This window comes from Antedon bifida, chromosome 11 (genome assembly GCF_963402885.1).
Source record: "Antedon bifida chromosome 11, ecAntBifi1.1, whole genome shotgun sequence".
Classification (NCBI taxonomy): domain Eukaryota; kingdom Metazoa; phylum Echinodermata; class Crinoidea; order Comatulida; family Antedonidae; genus Antedon; species Antedon bifida.
The window spans coordinates 6,690,723-6,706,595 of NC_136236.1; the positions used below are offsets into that span (position 1 = coordinate 6,690,723).

The window sequence follows — 15,873 nt, forward strand, 5'->3', positions numbered from 1 at the left end:
CTAATGTAAAAACGATGAAATTTTATATTTCAGTACTGCTAGTATATACATACAAAGAAACAAGATAAGAACAAGATAAAATATCTGTTTTATTATCTTTTTCACCGATAAAATTGGTAAGATAATATTGGTTAAATCAGCCATGCGTTGATGTAAAATCAATGAAGCAATAAAAACGCACCTTTTGATTGATCACGTTTTGTTTTCGCTGCTAATTAAACCGGTGTGCAATTATGCGATAAAGCATATCTATCTCCGCGAGGTATCAATTGCCAAAAACGTTTTAAAGAATACATTCCTTATAAAACTCAAGCCAAGGATTAGATGGTATTTCAAATAAAATACTTCTTTAAAGACGCTATTAATGTATTGAAGAGGTTTCCAAAAATTCGAATAAGAATACGGTAAAAAAGGAATTCTGTTCTTTATTAGGGCCAATTTACACAGAGACGAGCGGTAACGGTAAGCGGAAAACCGAGTAGCTTGTCCCCACGATAAGCTGTATCGATCTTGAGCCGGAAACCGCAGTGGGTTGTTGATAAGGAATAACATATATTCTATAGTCAGTGGTGTAACGCAGAGGCCTGAGGCCCCTGGTATAGGAACCCCAAGCGGCCCTTCAGCGCTGGAGGCTTCATGCGTTTTTAGCCTTTTTATACACATATGTTAATATGCCTCTTTTTTCCCCTGGGCACTGCTCAGGGGCCACTTGGTTTATCCAAGCCGCAGCGCCACTGTCTATAGCGTTATTACCGTTACCGCTCGTCTATGTAAATTGGCATTCAGCTTCGTCCCCCACCCCATCCCATTGCTTGAACGCAACGCATGTAGGCGCATCGCAGATACAGTGAGTTGACCAATCATACGACTCGTTATTGGTGGTCAAAATACTTACGTTACGTCGTTACGTTGCATCCAAATGGGAAACAAGCTTACACGCAAGCCCGTAGACGCAAGGTAAGCGAGTTGACCAATGACAACCGACAGTTCGAATAATCCATCGCTTGTGATTGGTCAAACCACTTGCGTTGACTTACGTCATGTTATTTCTCTAGTGGGAACCAACCTTTACAGATACATATTATATTCTGTCATCATCAAGAATATGTTAATGGTGAAGTACATGATGTGCGTCGATTCAGCGCGTACACGACAAGAGCACATCACTTCCACTAATGAGCTTATAATAAATTGATATGTGAAACCCAAATTGAATTTTGCACAATGAACTTTTTAATAGCAATTTACTGTAATCTCATATCTCTCCATAATTCATAATTCGCAAAAGATACGTAGGACGTTCATTGATTTTTCCTTCGTTTTATCACAAAAGAAAATACGAAGGCAGATGGTACAGTAAATTACCTGTCATTGAACCTATAAGGTTGTTAGTGGTATAATCGTGTCGAAATGTAGTTTTTATCATCTCTATCTAAACAGAATTATTGTTTAATTCTTATCGTGTCGAATGGATTGTTAGGCCTAATGCATATACATGATAGAGGAGTCCATGGCGAGGCTGCAGTTAGCTTTTACACACAATCATATAATACGACAGTACTGCGTGTATTTTTCTCCAGTTAAATTCAAAGCCTAAAGCTTGGTTCCCACTAGCGACGCAACACAAGGACGTAACGCAACGTAGTGATTTGACAAATCACAAACGATGGATTATTCGAACAGTGGCTTGTCATTGGTCAACTCGCTTGCGTTGCGCGTATGTCCTTGCGTTGCGTCTCTAGTGGGAACCACGCTTTACCAAACCGTTTCACTTTCATGTCTGCCTGTGACACGACAGAATTATAGTTTGTCGCGCGTGTTGTTGCACGTGAGAGGAGAAGTAGTACATTCAGTAGGCCTAACTTTTTGTGTAATTATACGTTATAGGCCTATACTGAAACATCTATAGTCAAATACTGTCTGTAGATAATTGTTTGCCTAAAATATGTTACATAAATGAGTAATAAAAAATCAGTGTTTTTCCTAAAAATACCATTGCCAAGTCTTGCCATTAACGTAAACCTGAATACAGTATATTTAATTTCCTAATAACTGGTAAATAATACTTCAGTTATGTTTTAATTATACGTTTTAATTTGAAAGATAAATACTATTCAAATATTTGTTTAAATAAATACAAAATGGTAAAAGAAATAAAGAGCTATCAATGTTGTTGAATTGTAAAGAGCGCCATCCTACGGTTCAACTGATTTAGCTTAAAGCGGCGTTAACTTTTTTTTTCAATAAACACAAAATCATGTCAATATACTAAATATACTGAAATAAAAGCTACCGGGTTCGAATTTATGGTATTATATATAATAGAAACAGTCACGGTCCCAATGCACCACATTATTATAATTTATACAATTGCATGGATTTGTTGGGTAGGCCTACAAATATAAAGCTATATTATTAAATTGGTAAGTCCAGTTTTTAAATTGCGAATCATTTTTGTAAAAACTATTAATAGCTAAATTATATGCTTTGGTTTAATAATTCCACAATGCGGTGACTTTAACGTGACCTTTCACGTGACCTTTCACGTCATATTTTGATTTTTATTGCAGAATTTATTTCATAAAACCTTGAGTAATCGGTAATAAAAATATGGTATGAATAATAATGCAATTTGTTGTTTTGTTAGGGTGTGTCTTCATTTCCCAGCGGCCTTGTCCTCATACAATATATTAACCTACCAGCGGAAGTCTAGGCAGGCAGATCAGTCGATAGTGTTAATCTTCGGAAGCGTCGTATCGGACGTGATAGCAGTTGTACAAGCGTTACTATTTCGCTTCGACGAGCAAATATAACGCGTCTTCGTGCCTACAGAATATTTTGACACCATTACAAGACGCAGATGTTTTCAAAAAATTGATCGGTGTCTTTTCCATATAAAGTTGGCCTACAAGAATTTTGAAATAGGGAGAGTAATAGTAAATAAAATGTTTAAATTAACCCAATGTTAAATCAGTGTTTTATCTGAAATTTAAAGGGCGGGAGAGCAGTGTGTTCCCCAAGCTTGTAGATGTATCTGCGCGCGGCAAACGTTTGTGTTTCTGACGGGGTCTTGTTCCACGACCCTGCGCCTGGGTTCAGGGGGAGTAAGTTTCATAACATGAAGATTAAGTTCCCACAGTTGCGCATCCTCCCGACGCCGTGACATTTCCGACAGCCCATGTGTTTAGGTCTGTAAATGATGCCATCAATGGCTCTTTGGGGTGCTGCTAATTAGTTTAATTTGTACTAACTGAGCAACAAAACATGCATATTATGTAACGATGATATGATTTACGGTTCTGTTACAGTTCTAATCCATATTTCCTTATCCGGATTGTAAATTGAAGGTTGTTGTTAATAGTATAATGCATCGTAAAGCCATAAATTAAAACAGGCGGTTTAACATTTATGAAACAGCATCTCGAATAACACCAAACGTAGCATTTTAAACGAAAGTGTTGTTGTACACAACTTATACGTTCACAATGCTACACTCTAACACTGCGCACGCTCTGAAACATATATGCGCATGCGCAGTATGTTTTAAGACACAATGTCCATTTGACAAGGTATTTACATTTGGAAGAAGAACAAGCTTACTGGTGTAATTAAAAAATATTTATTTATACAAAAATAATAAATTATAATGATTTACACAAGATAACGGATGCGTCACGTGTTATATTTTCAAACAACACAGAGCGAAGGGTATACACAAGTACTACACGAAGAAAGATTGAATTGTAAAACATTTTATATATCTATCTATCTATCATTCAGCCAGAGATCGTATTCAGTGTTGGCTTACTTAGTTTCCAAATCCTAACACAAATGGACAAAGTGCGTATTATCGCGCCAATTAACACACGCGCTCAGATAATTACAGCATTCATTAACCTGATTTCTCGCTGGTTTTTTATCTCCAGCCAATACTGACCGCAATTCAAAAGTTTGTTGTGTAATTAGAGATTATATTACATAGATCAGTAACGGTATCTCTAGAGCGGTGAACGGTCAATGCGTTTCTATAATGCGTTTACACAGTTTAGTCGTCTTCAATTGCGCAGACGATAATGGTTCACTGCTAATCGTGAATAATAAAATAACAATGATGAAACCGAAGATAATGTTAACAATTGCAAGTTTATTTACACAAAAAATAGGTTGTTTTTAGGGAAAATACACATTACTTTCAATATTAAAAATGACGCTGGTTTAGTTTCAGTTAGGCCTTAGTAATTTTCGGTATTTTGTATTGCGTCAGAACTTTCATTATTGTTGCAGTTAGTATTTTCGGCAGTTTTTTTAATGCTGTCAGTTTTCATTGCTGTCAGTGTGTATTTTAGGTAGTTTTTCATTTCGCTGTCTGTTTATATTTCGGCTGTTTTTCATTGCTGTCAGTTTGTATTTTCGGTAGTTTTTCATTTCGTTGTCTGTTGAAATTTGTGGTAGTTTTTTAACGTTGTCAGTTTTTTCGGTAGTTTTCATTGCTGTCAGTTTGTATTTTCGGTAGTTTTTCATTTCGTTGTCTGTTAAAATTTGTGGCAGTTTTTTAATGTTGTCAGTATTTTCGGCTGTTTATCATTGCTGTCAGTTTGTATTTTCGGTAGTTTTTCATTTCGTTGTCGGTTAGAATTTGTGGCAGTTTTTTAATGTTGTCAGTATTTTCGGTAGTTTTCATTGCTGTCAGTTTGTATTTTCGGCAGTATTATTTCATGTTAGAATGTGTGGTAGTTTTTTCTATGCTGTATTTTCGGTTACAGTTCTCAATAATCGGAAGTAACATTTTTGGAGAGCTACATACTATACTAGACCATTAGTAATATTTTCGGTAGATTCTCAATGATATAAGTATTTTCGGCAGTTTTTCATTGTTGTTGTTTTTTGCTGTTCGGTAGATTCTCAACGTTACATATGATTATTTTTAAACGACAGACTGATGAAGCAATAACGCTTCAAATAGATAGTTACATCACATACAAACACGTTTGAATCGGCGGTTTCATTATAGTGAAAAATCCATTTTAAAAACCTTCCTAAAGAGCCATCCCTTTTATAAAGTTTATATTTTTGGACAAACTAAACCACTTTTAAAAAGTTCGCGTGAAATACAACAAATTCCTGTACAACCAATATTAGATTACATCTATAACTAATAATTAAATTCTTAGTTATGATTTATTTCAAATTACCAGCTAAATTTAACTATGACTCATTATGGAAAGCCATTTTACTGTTATCACCTTTGTAGTGAGTCACAAGTCGCCACTAGCATTTTATTTCAGCTTCAATTGTATCGTCACCTGAAACGAAAATACAGTACATTATAATTATTATTCATCATGCTTAATTTATTCTGGCATTATAAGGGCGGTACTAATTAATATAGATGAATAAATAAGTTAGCTCATGAATTGTTATATAGTTCATTAGTTCTTTTGTATGATTATGCAGTTATTGCGTTTAATTGTGTTTTATTGCGTTTGTTTGCGTTTTCTAAGTGGCAAATTCAGAAATATAGGGCTAAAATATTATAAGCCATCGTTAATTTCACATAACGATTAACGATACCGTTGGCATAAATAAAATAAGTGAGCTCATGAATTGTTATTAGTTAATTTTATAGGATTATGTTATTGCGTTTAATTGTGTTTTTATGCGTTTGTTTGCGTTTCCCAAGTTTCAATAATTAGAAGTAGGCCTAAACCATACCATACTACTATTAACCAACTCATGTAACATGTACTAAAAGTGATTTTATACGCATATACCTGTTATGCCTCGTTTCTAGGTGACTTGCAACAGTCAGTTAGACTCTACCTATTGACAGCTGAATTGTGTACATGTACCGTTGCGAACATTTGTCAAAATGGCCGTAAAAGTGTCTAATAAAAACGTCCGAATGCTATCAACAGGTGTTCTGTTGTGAAGATACGTAAGAAATATTTTGTAAATTCACATTTATCAATTAATAAACAATTAAAGGCTCAGAAGATTTATTCATAAAGGATAATTATAAGTTTTACGACTAAAATTAATCCAAATAAACATGATAACCCAAGTGATTTATAATAATGCGTTTGAAAATGGTTTGATTAATTGGTAATGCAAATGTCTTTGATGGTCTATGCTTTTAATCAAGGTTCTAGACCGAAAGTAGTAAAAAGATAAATATTTTGACACATATGGCGTTTCATAATATTTAAAAAAATCGAAACGTCTACTGGTAGATAGGAAACTGTAGAGTTAACGTATCATTGTGCAATTCTTCCTTTTTAATATTGTATTTTTAATAGTTTTAATAATTTTATGATAAAAGCTTTTAATCTGTATGTATTATACATAACCTAGCTTTTAATGTATCTTTGTGTATTTGGTTTTAATCTTCTGAATTTGTATAGTATATCTTTTTTTTATATTTCATGCCAGTTTCAAATGTATTTCCATTTTATATTACTATGGACAATAAAAGAATATCAGTATCAGCGGTGGACTAACATAAAAAAGACAAGACAACCACATATTTGGTGAAAGTCTATTAATCAACATTAAACATTACAACATTTTTTTATTTCCCATAAAGTACAATCAGCTCTATTCAAGGGACACAAACAAACACAATTAAGGGGACACGTTCCCATTAAACAAACGAGGAGGAAATATATTTTTACAAACTATTAAGTTAAACAATCTTTTTTTAATCACAATAGTAAGGAAATGATTCTTCAAAAATGGTTGAAAAATAAATGTCAGTTGTAACATGGATTTAATAATTTATGTACTGTATGGCTTATGAATATTATTACGTAATGTATTGTATGTAATTCAATATTTTAACAGATAAAGAAGAATAAAGTGAGACGAACCTACATAAGAAAAAAAAAAAAATTGGTCAACTATTTTTTTTTTATTCAATCGAAATCAACAGCGATAATTACCGCCACTAACAGGTTTGATACAAACAAAGCCAGGACTGTTTAAAGCACCTTGATTGGTCCTAACATTGATCAAGGGCTTCTCTAATCCAGTGCCCCGCTTGACCAGAGGAAAGGCATTAAGCCAATACGTCTGAGGCAGATACTAGATGCAGAAGCTGCCATAAGAGTCAGCAGTGCTGATTTCAAATACCTAACGGGACCCCAGCTCCATATAGAGTACCCGATATTCCCAGATGGTCGATCTCCCATCCAAGCTTTAACCAGGCCCAACGTTGCTTAACTTCGGTGATCTGATAAAAATTTTCCAATATGAAGCTGAATACTTAATTGAAATTTATCTAGAAGCGGAACTATGCTTCAGAAATAATTTCATCAAGTCAAGTGCAGCTCCGATTTTTGTTATCCAAATCTAATTCTTGTGATATTCAAATAAACTGCTGCTTTGTTATAGTATAAAAACCCTGTTATATTTGATGACAAATTACCTCGAGCAAGCAAAATTACTTGTTTGTTCATTTCTAGGTTGGGTGACTAAACATTTGCATTGCTTTTTCCAAAATTAGTTCAGTATATATCGATTGCTTTTGTAAATACCTTTTTTTTTATTAAAATATTTATTAATATGAATTTTTAAAACTAGGACAGCTAAAATAGGAAGGTTTATTACTTTTTAGAACTGTTCTTACAATTAGGCCTAGTGGTGATTTATTTGATGAGGAATCTGTGTTCGATGATAAATTTGTTGAATTTATTTTTCATTTTCATTGTTGTTTTCACTTTTATTGTGTAAATTGTTTTTTTAAATTAGAAATTGCAAAGTGCAAGTTTGTGCTGTGCGCAGCTGTATAGTGCTACCGCAGAGAGAGAAAGCCTTAAACTGGCCTAGGTCGTCGTAGGCCAATGTTTTGTAGTCAAACAATGAACTTTCGGATCTGACAAGCAATGAAGCGTGACAATAGGTCACATCGCCGTGAAGAATGTGAAAACTGTAGCTGCTACGCAGTAATAAACACATTCAATGATTTATAAATAATCATCATATGGGATCATACTAACATACTACTAAACATGTTGATAGTTTGCGGTACACAGAACCACGTATAACACTTCCTCGAGAAACTCAACAGTTCTTTCAGAAACCAACTTTATATCAACATCATTTGATTTCGCCAGGCAAACCTTCAAACAAAATAAAAATAATATATACTATTTTAATACCAGTAAGTCTATGTATAACGACAGTCATTGTGAACGCACTAATAAGAAAAAGGGTAATAATCCAAAAATGTTTATTCTTATTTTGTAACCATTTATAAGCATCAGACTTTCTTCAGTCGTAAAACGATAACACATTTCTTTTGGATCGTTAGTAGATACGGAGTAGTTGGGGAAGGGGGGGGGGGGGGGTTAAGACCGTAATCGATCTGATGCTGCAGGGAAGGCTGATGTTCACATTTTTGTCGAGTAATTTCCGGTTAAGCTCAAGTACCAACTTTTACATCTCTGTAAGAATTGAATCTCAACACCGTATCATCTTTAGCTTACAAATGACATCATTTCATTAATGAATTGAGGTTAAGCATGCTAATTATAAAGGTTGGAAATTATTAGTAGTTGAACTAAGGAAGTGATCTCTGCTTCAACATTGTTAGATTAGTTTTCTCCATGGATCGTAAGGATAGAGTTACACAGTGTCCCAAATAGAGAAAGTGTTGGATATCTTTGTAATGTAATCAAGGAAGACTAATCAGAAAATGTACTGTAGTCCCACCAAAAATGGAGAGAAATTGAAAGAATAGAATGATATCTTACAAGTATATAGTAAAATCAGTCTCCTCCAAGAATTAATTTGCTTTGGAAGTAAGGACCTACAATGTCCTGAAATGTCTAGAATTATGGAAGTTTATCCTGACAATATGGAGTTTTTGGAAAATCTTGAAGAATAGTATACATTGAGTTTAAAACATCTTAAACATATTTAGAATGATATCTTACAAGTATATAGTAAAATCAGTCTCCTCCACGATAGAATTAATTTGCTTTGGAAGTAAGGACCTACAATGTCCTGAAATGTCTAGAATTATGGAAGTTTATCCTGACAATATGGAGTTTTTGGAAGATCTTGAAGAATAGTATACATTGAGTTTAAAACATCGTAAACTTATTTAGTTAAATGTATTACACATAGTTTAAGTTTCTTGGAAACAGTTAAGTTAATAGGTAATGTTTGGAGTTCAGTATTTTGGAATTGTTGAGTTAAATATAGGAATAATGCCATTGAAAGTAAAAATAAACATTGGACCTGAAAAGTTACAAAGTATTTTGACACGATGACTGAACGTGTCTTAATGATAGGTCTATATAGAAAAAAGTATACTTGAAAGAGTAAAACATCTTTGAAGAATATTGTAAAATACATGTTAAGTATGGAGTCCAGTATAAGTTAAATATCTGGGAAATATCAGTGATGTATACTTGGTGTATTATTTAAAATATGGATTTTGGATATTATTGGTTTCATATCGACGAAATAGTAGAGAAATATTAAAGTTACTTGAACAGTTTTTACTTTTTCCAAGTGAATCTTAAATAAAACATTGAAAATATTGACTTATACTTGCATACTCTACCTGCACCTCTTTATTGTAAAGATAGTTTGTAATATAAATATTATTGTTTATCGTATTGTCTTATTGAGAATCCATCAAATGAGATAATGTAGAATATAATATAGAATATTAAATTAATTAAGAATAAAAAAATGTAAAGATGATTGGTAGCGTTGGAATGTGATTTGATAGTTACCAATTAGATAACTCCATCAAATCATATGCAATCATTAGGAGACACTAACATAACTTTCTTTGTTCTTGGTAATTATTTGTAATTGTTTCCGAGAGCCAAACTGCCGGTCAACTGATCATCTTCCCAATAAACAATAATCTACGAGGAAGAACAACGGCTTGCGCATGGTAACGTGGCACACTTTAAAATTAGTCTAATCATGCGTGTACTTATTGTTCCTACTTAGTCGCTCGAGTTGTTCTTACAACGTGAAAGCCGTCGTAATGGAATATCAATTGATAAGATTTTGCCGCGCTTAATCACAGCCTAACGAGTGTTCCTGATTAAACGCTCGGATTAATTTCTTTTTCACAAATGTACAAGTTGATCACCCGTGGGATTCAATCTAGCTTCTGTAACCCGTTAATCGATGTTATAGGTTCCATTAAGCTATTCAATATGCCTGAGAATGTTTTGACAGAGAAGATTGATGTTTGTATTTTTACATTTCCCTTATGAAATTGATCGCTGTCAAATACTAATTAAGACGCTATCGCTAGTGGTATGTACAATAATGAAATGTTCATTAAGACAGATGTAACGACAGAGAACCTCAAATATTACAGGCAAATAGTTATACAAAGAAATGAATGTTTATGAGCTGAATTTGGAGAATATTTTATATAATAATCATTATTTGTTTTATAAACAAAATACCTAATAACTTTTCTAGCTGTTTTACTTTATCGTTTTGATTTAGCTTTTTGCTCTTTTTTTGTATCTCCATTGAGATCCAGCCCTGGTACCCACAGCATTGTCATTTTTTCAGTATTTTGCCTTTGGATTCAAAATACCTAATACGACAATACTTACCGACGGTTATAAAGTAAACTTATACTCAATATATCCACAGCTTTCATCTTCAGGCCAGAACAAAAGTGGCACTCGAATTTTGTCTGCGGGACATGAACAATTTATAAACAGCGCATTCTACAAAGTAGTTTTCGGTCGCGTAATATTGGTACTGTAACTCTATCGCGTCGCGCAATATTTTCAGAAATGTACAAAATGCACTATTCCCTGTGTGCAAAAAGTTACAACCGGTGCAATATAACCATTGTATAGAACTTGACTGTGCAATGGAACTAAATAGTCAACGGCACGTGATACAAAAGTAATCAATAATCAAATAAAATGATACACTTAGCGTGTTAAACAATTTGATGTGGGTGTGGTCTAACATATTACCTAGATTTGCAATAACCATGATATATAAATTAAATCCAAACACACCTTAATAAAGTAGAACAGGGTTTTAAGATGGTGAAACAGAAAGAATTACAATTTTGTATTATGTTTAGTAGTACAGTATATACTTTTCAAAATTGTTTGAATTACCAAAACAGGCCATCAATGTTGTTTACCATACACTACCACGTATAGTCTGCCGCGGGACAAATGGCATCAAGCAGGCTACTTCAAATTGCTGAGTGCAGGAAACTGTGGCCTAAAGAAATAATTGATTACAGTTAAAATCGATCAGTCTTCTCATTTCGAACACTATTTCTCTACCACTGATACATTTTTGTAATGTCCTCACTGTAATCCAATTTCCTGACTGTAACGAACGGACAGTTATAAATGTTTTCATACGTGCAAGTGAAATTACAATGCATGTTTCATCAAATTAATATATATAAAAGCTCTACTTTTTCTGTTGAGCAGAATTATAGCCTGCTATAGATATGGTGTGTGACGCAATTTTGTTCTGCTGTCATTCCTGGTAAAAATGCCAAAGCAATACTGTATACAAGCAATACTGTATACAAGCAATACTGTATACAAGCAATACTGTATACAAGCAATACTGTATGCAAGCAATACTGTATGCAAGCAATACTGTATGCAAGCAATACTGTATACAAGCAATACTGTATACAAGCAATACTGTATACAAGCAATACTGTATGCAAGCAATACTGTATGCAAGCAATACTGTATGCAAGCAATACTGTATACAAGCAATACTACAAGCAATACTAAAATATGTAATTTATTGTCAAAACATTATAATAAAAACAAAATCATCTCTTAAAACTCGAAATCTCATATTTTGAGAAAATATACTGCAACGTTATGTATGTTTCATTGTTGCATTTTGTGTACATATATAACGGTGTAACATGAGAGTAACTCTTTAATTGATATAGTACTTTAATTGTCCAACACGTGGGCAAAGATATTGTCAATTGCATACAAGGGTTGCTGTTATAGTTTAAGAAACGCGTTTGTATTTATGTTTATATGAATTTGTTTAGACGTGTAGAGTTCAGGAAACGCGTTTGTATTTATGTTTATATTATGAATTTTGTATAGACGTGTAGAGTTTAGGAAACGCGTTTGTATTTTATGTTTATATGAATTTGTATAGAATGTTTATAGAATATGTAAAGGCAAAAAATAAACTTTAAAAAATTAATTCAACAGAGGCAACAGAACTATTAAAAAATAAAGCAAAAGTATATAAAAAATTCATTAAGGGCGAACAAAAAAAATATTATAAAGAATTAAACAAGAAATTAAGAAATCTAAAAACACAAAATCCTAAACATTATTGGGCTATTCTGAACAAAAATAAAGATGTAAAAAATGCAGATATAAGTTTAGGTATATTTAGAGAACACTTTAAAAAATTAAGTGAAAGTAAAGATAACGAGGATAGTGATTTTGACCCAAGGAAAATAGACCATTCAATAAATGAACACATTAATATGCCATTTACTGCAGAAGAAATTAAACTATCAATTAGCAAACTGCGTAACAATAAAGGAGCTGGTATTGATAACATAATCAACGAATACTTAAGAAACAGCCCTGTGGAATTAATTGAATTAATTACTCGATTATTTAACTTGATTCTTGATTCGGGTGTAGTGCCACAAGACTGGTGCATCGGAATTATTGTACCCATCTACAAAAAGAAGGGTTCCCCCAATGATCCTGATAACTATCGAGGGATCACCCTACTTAGCTGTATGGGGAAATTGTTTACGGCAACTATTAACAATCGACTCTCTTCTTACATCGAAGGTGCAGGTATTATGGGCGAAGAACAAGCAGGATTTAGGGATGGGTACTCAACTAATGATAATATACTAGTTTTACACTCCATAATTGAATTATATTTAAACAAACACAAAAGGTTATTTTGCGCATTCATCGACTATAAGAAAGCGTTTGACTTAGTTGACAGATCGTTTTTGTGGAGCAAATTAATTTCATGTGGCATAAACGGTAAAGTTATTACTGTTATTTATAATATGTATGCAACGGCCAAGTCTTGTGTCAAATTGAATGGTTTAATTTCCGATTGTTTCCCATGTAATATTGGAGTACGACAAGGGGAAAACTTGTCACCACTTTTGTTTGCGATTTACCTTAATGATTTCGAATTTTTTGTTAGTCGTTACTATAAAGGTCTAGATTACCTATCCAAAGAATTCAACAAGGTTTTAAGTGATGAGGATGTAGAAGTTTTCCTCAAATTATATGTTTTATTGTATGCGGATGATACAATTGTTATGGCAGAAAGTCCCATAGAACTTCAGAAAGCATTAAAAGCTATTCATAACTACTGTGGTATGTGGAACCTCACAGTTAACACGACAAAAACAAAAATTATTATTTTTTCTAGAGGGAAAGTTAGAAATAAACCCATGTTTATGTTTGGTGATGAACAAATTGAGATTGTAGATGATTACATTTATTTAGGAACAACCTTTAATTTTAATGGCAAATTTAATAAAGCTATTGACAAGCAAGTAACACAAGCCAAAAGAGCAATGTACAGTATGTTAACAAAAGCTAAACAATTAAATCTTCCGTTAGACATTGTGTGTGAACTTTTTGACCAGCTCGTTTTGCCAATTTTGGTATATGGTTGCGAAGTTTGGGGATTCCAAAAGCTTGATCAGATCGAGGTCTTTTACAGAAAATTTTTAAAGCATATTCTCAAACTTAATAAATCCACTGCAAATTGCATGGTTTATGGTGAAGTCGGTAGAGCAAATATTAAATTAGTAATTGATAAAAGAATGTTACAGTTTTGGGTACGCATCATAAGTAGCAAACAAAGCAAATTGTCAAATATTATGTTCAGGTTGCTAAAAAAATTACATGATCAGGATATTTATCTCTCACAATGGACTAGCAAAATTCAAAATGTACTCAACAATTGTGGTATGTCCCAAATGTGGAATGACTTCGATAATTTTAATAAAAAATGGTAAGTTAGCAAAGAGTATTAATCTCCGATTGAGTGACATCTCAAAACAGGAATGGCGTCATGATGTTTTTTCTAATTCAATGTGTGATAATTATAGATATTTTAAGGATGTTTTAGTATTCGAACAGTCATTAATTTTACTAAAAGATAATGAAAGGATTGATCTCTGCAGGTTCAGGTGTGGGAATCATCGACTTCCAATCTCTAAAAGATACAGTAATGAACACGAAACCAAATGTACTTTATGTAACCTAAAAGAGATTGGAGACGAATACCACTATTTATTTATTTGCCCCTTACTTGTTCCCATGCGCCAAATTTACATTCAAAAGTATTATATCACCCGCCCAAATAGAACCAAAATGCACCAATTACTCAATACCAGATCAAAAAAAAAACTATCAAACTTAGCTAAATTTATTCATAAAATTTTGTATTTGTTTTAGTTAGATGTTGTTTTTCGATATATCAATTATTTATTAAGACCAAATATTTATGTCTGGAAGTGTTTAGTTTGTTTCTGTCAAGATTTGAAAGAATGTTCTTTCATACCCTGAAAAAGGGTCGATAAAGAAATAAAGAATCATTGTCATTGTCATTGTCATTGTCATAGACGTGTAGAGTTTAGGAAACGCGTTTGTATTTTATGTTTATATGAATTTGTATAGACGTGTAGAGTTCAGGAAACGCGTTTGTATTTTATGTTTATATGAATTTTGCATAGACGTGTAGAGTTTAGGAAACGCGTTTGTATTTTATGTTTATATGAATTTGTATAGACGTGTAGAGTTTAGGAAACGCGTTTGTATTTTATGTTTATATGAATTTGTATAGACGTGTAGAGTTTAGGAAACACGTTTGTATTTTATGTTTATATGAATTTATATAGAGGTGTAGAGTTTAGGAAACGCGTTTGTATTTTATGTTTATATGAATTTGTATAGACGTGTAGAGTTTAGGAAACGCGTTTGTAATTTATGTTTATATGAATTTGTATGGCCGGACGTGTAAAGTTTAAGAAACGCGTTTCTATTTTATATTTATATGAATTTGTATAGACGTATAGAGTTTAGGAAACGCGTTTGTAAACGGTTTAAATCAAATTTCAATATTAATACTACAGTATCATATAATTTAATTTTGGTAATGCTGATGCTGGTTTGGACGTTAATATAATAACTAGTGCATGTTCAAACAGCTTATATCCATCGTTAATGTTAATCTGTTTTTAGTCACTCTCTCGTAAAAATATGAAATATCGCGTGTATTTTGGCAAAGAATGACAACAAGTTAAGCTCTGTCTACACTATAAAACTAGTGTGACGTGCCCAAATATGGTAGTGATATGCACAAATATGGTAGTGATCACATTTTTTTGTCACATAAAGTTTGATAGAAGCAGTATTATAATTTTGTTTATGAGTGAAAACAAACTAATATAAATCAATACATATTTTAAAACACACGATTCTCTGTAGTCCTACTGTAATCTATAGATTTCTTTAGTATCATTCGGAAATACAGCATCACATGTGTTTCACATGTATCGCCTAGTGTACCACATTTGTGATACAAATTAGATGCTGTATTACCAAATATTCATATGATACTGGGAAAATATTGAAGTACGTGGAGATACAGCAATGATAATTAGGTAGGCCTATTTCAAAATTGTGTCGCGTATTATCAGAATTTCTAATATATAGGCCTACATTAATAACTTTAATAATAAGGCAAGGAAAATGCGTGGGCCCAATATTAGAACTATTTCATCATAATTATCTATTAAAAAAAAAGGAGGAAAACAAGAAAGGAGTTTTTTTTTGTTCTTTGCATCCAACCACTCGCCCCACCACCTCAATCATG

At 32.8% G+C, this 15,873-nt stretch overlaps 1 long non-coding RNA gene across 1 annotated transcript in view; it reads right to left on the reverse strand.

Annotated features, from left to right (window-relative positions):
* Positions 1-4,725: 4,725 nt before the first annotated feature.
* Positions 4,726-15,873, reverse strand: part of LOC144856495 (uncharacterized) — a 55,346-nt gene continuing 44,198 nt past the window's right edge. The window contains exons 5-6 of the long non-coding RNA XR_013614927.1: positions 11,121-11,229; positions 4,726-5,303 (exon numbers count right to left, since the gene is read on the reverse strand). This is a non-coding gene — a long non-coding RNA (uncharacterized LOC144856495). The remainder of the gene's footprint in view (positions 5,304-11,120; positions 11,230-15,873) is intronic.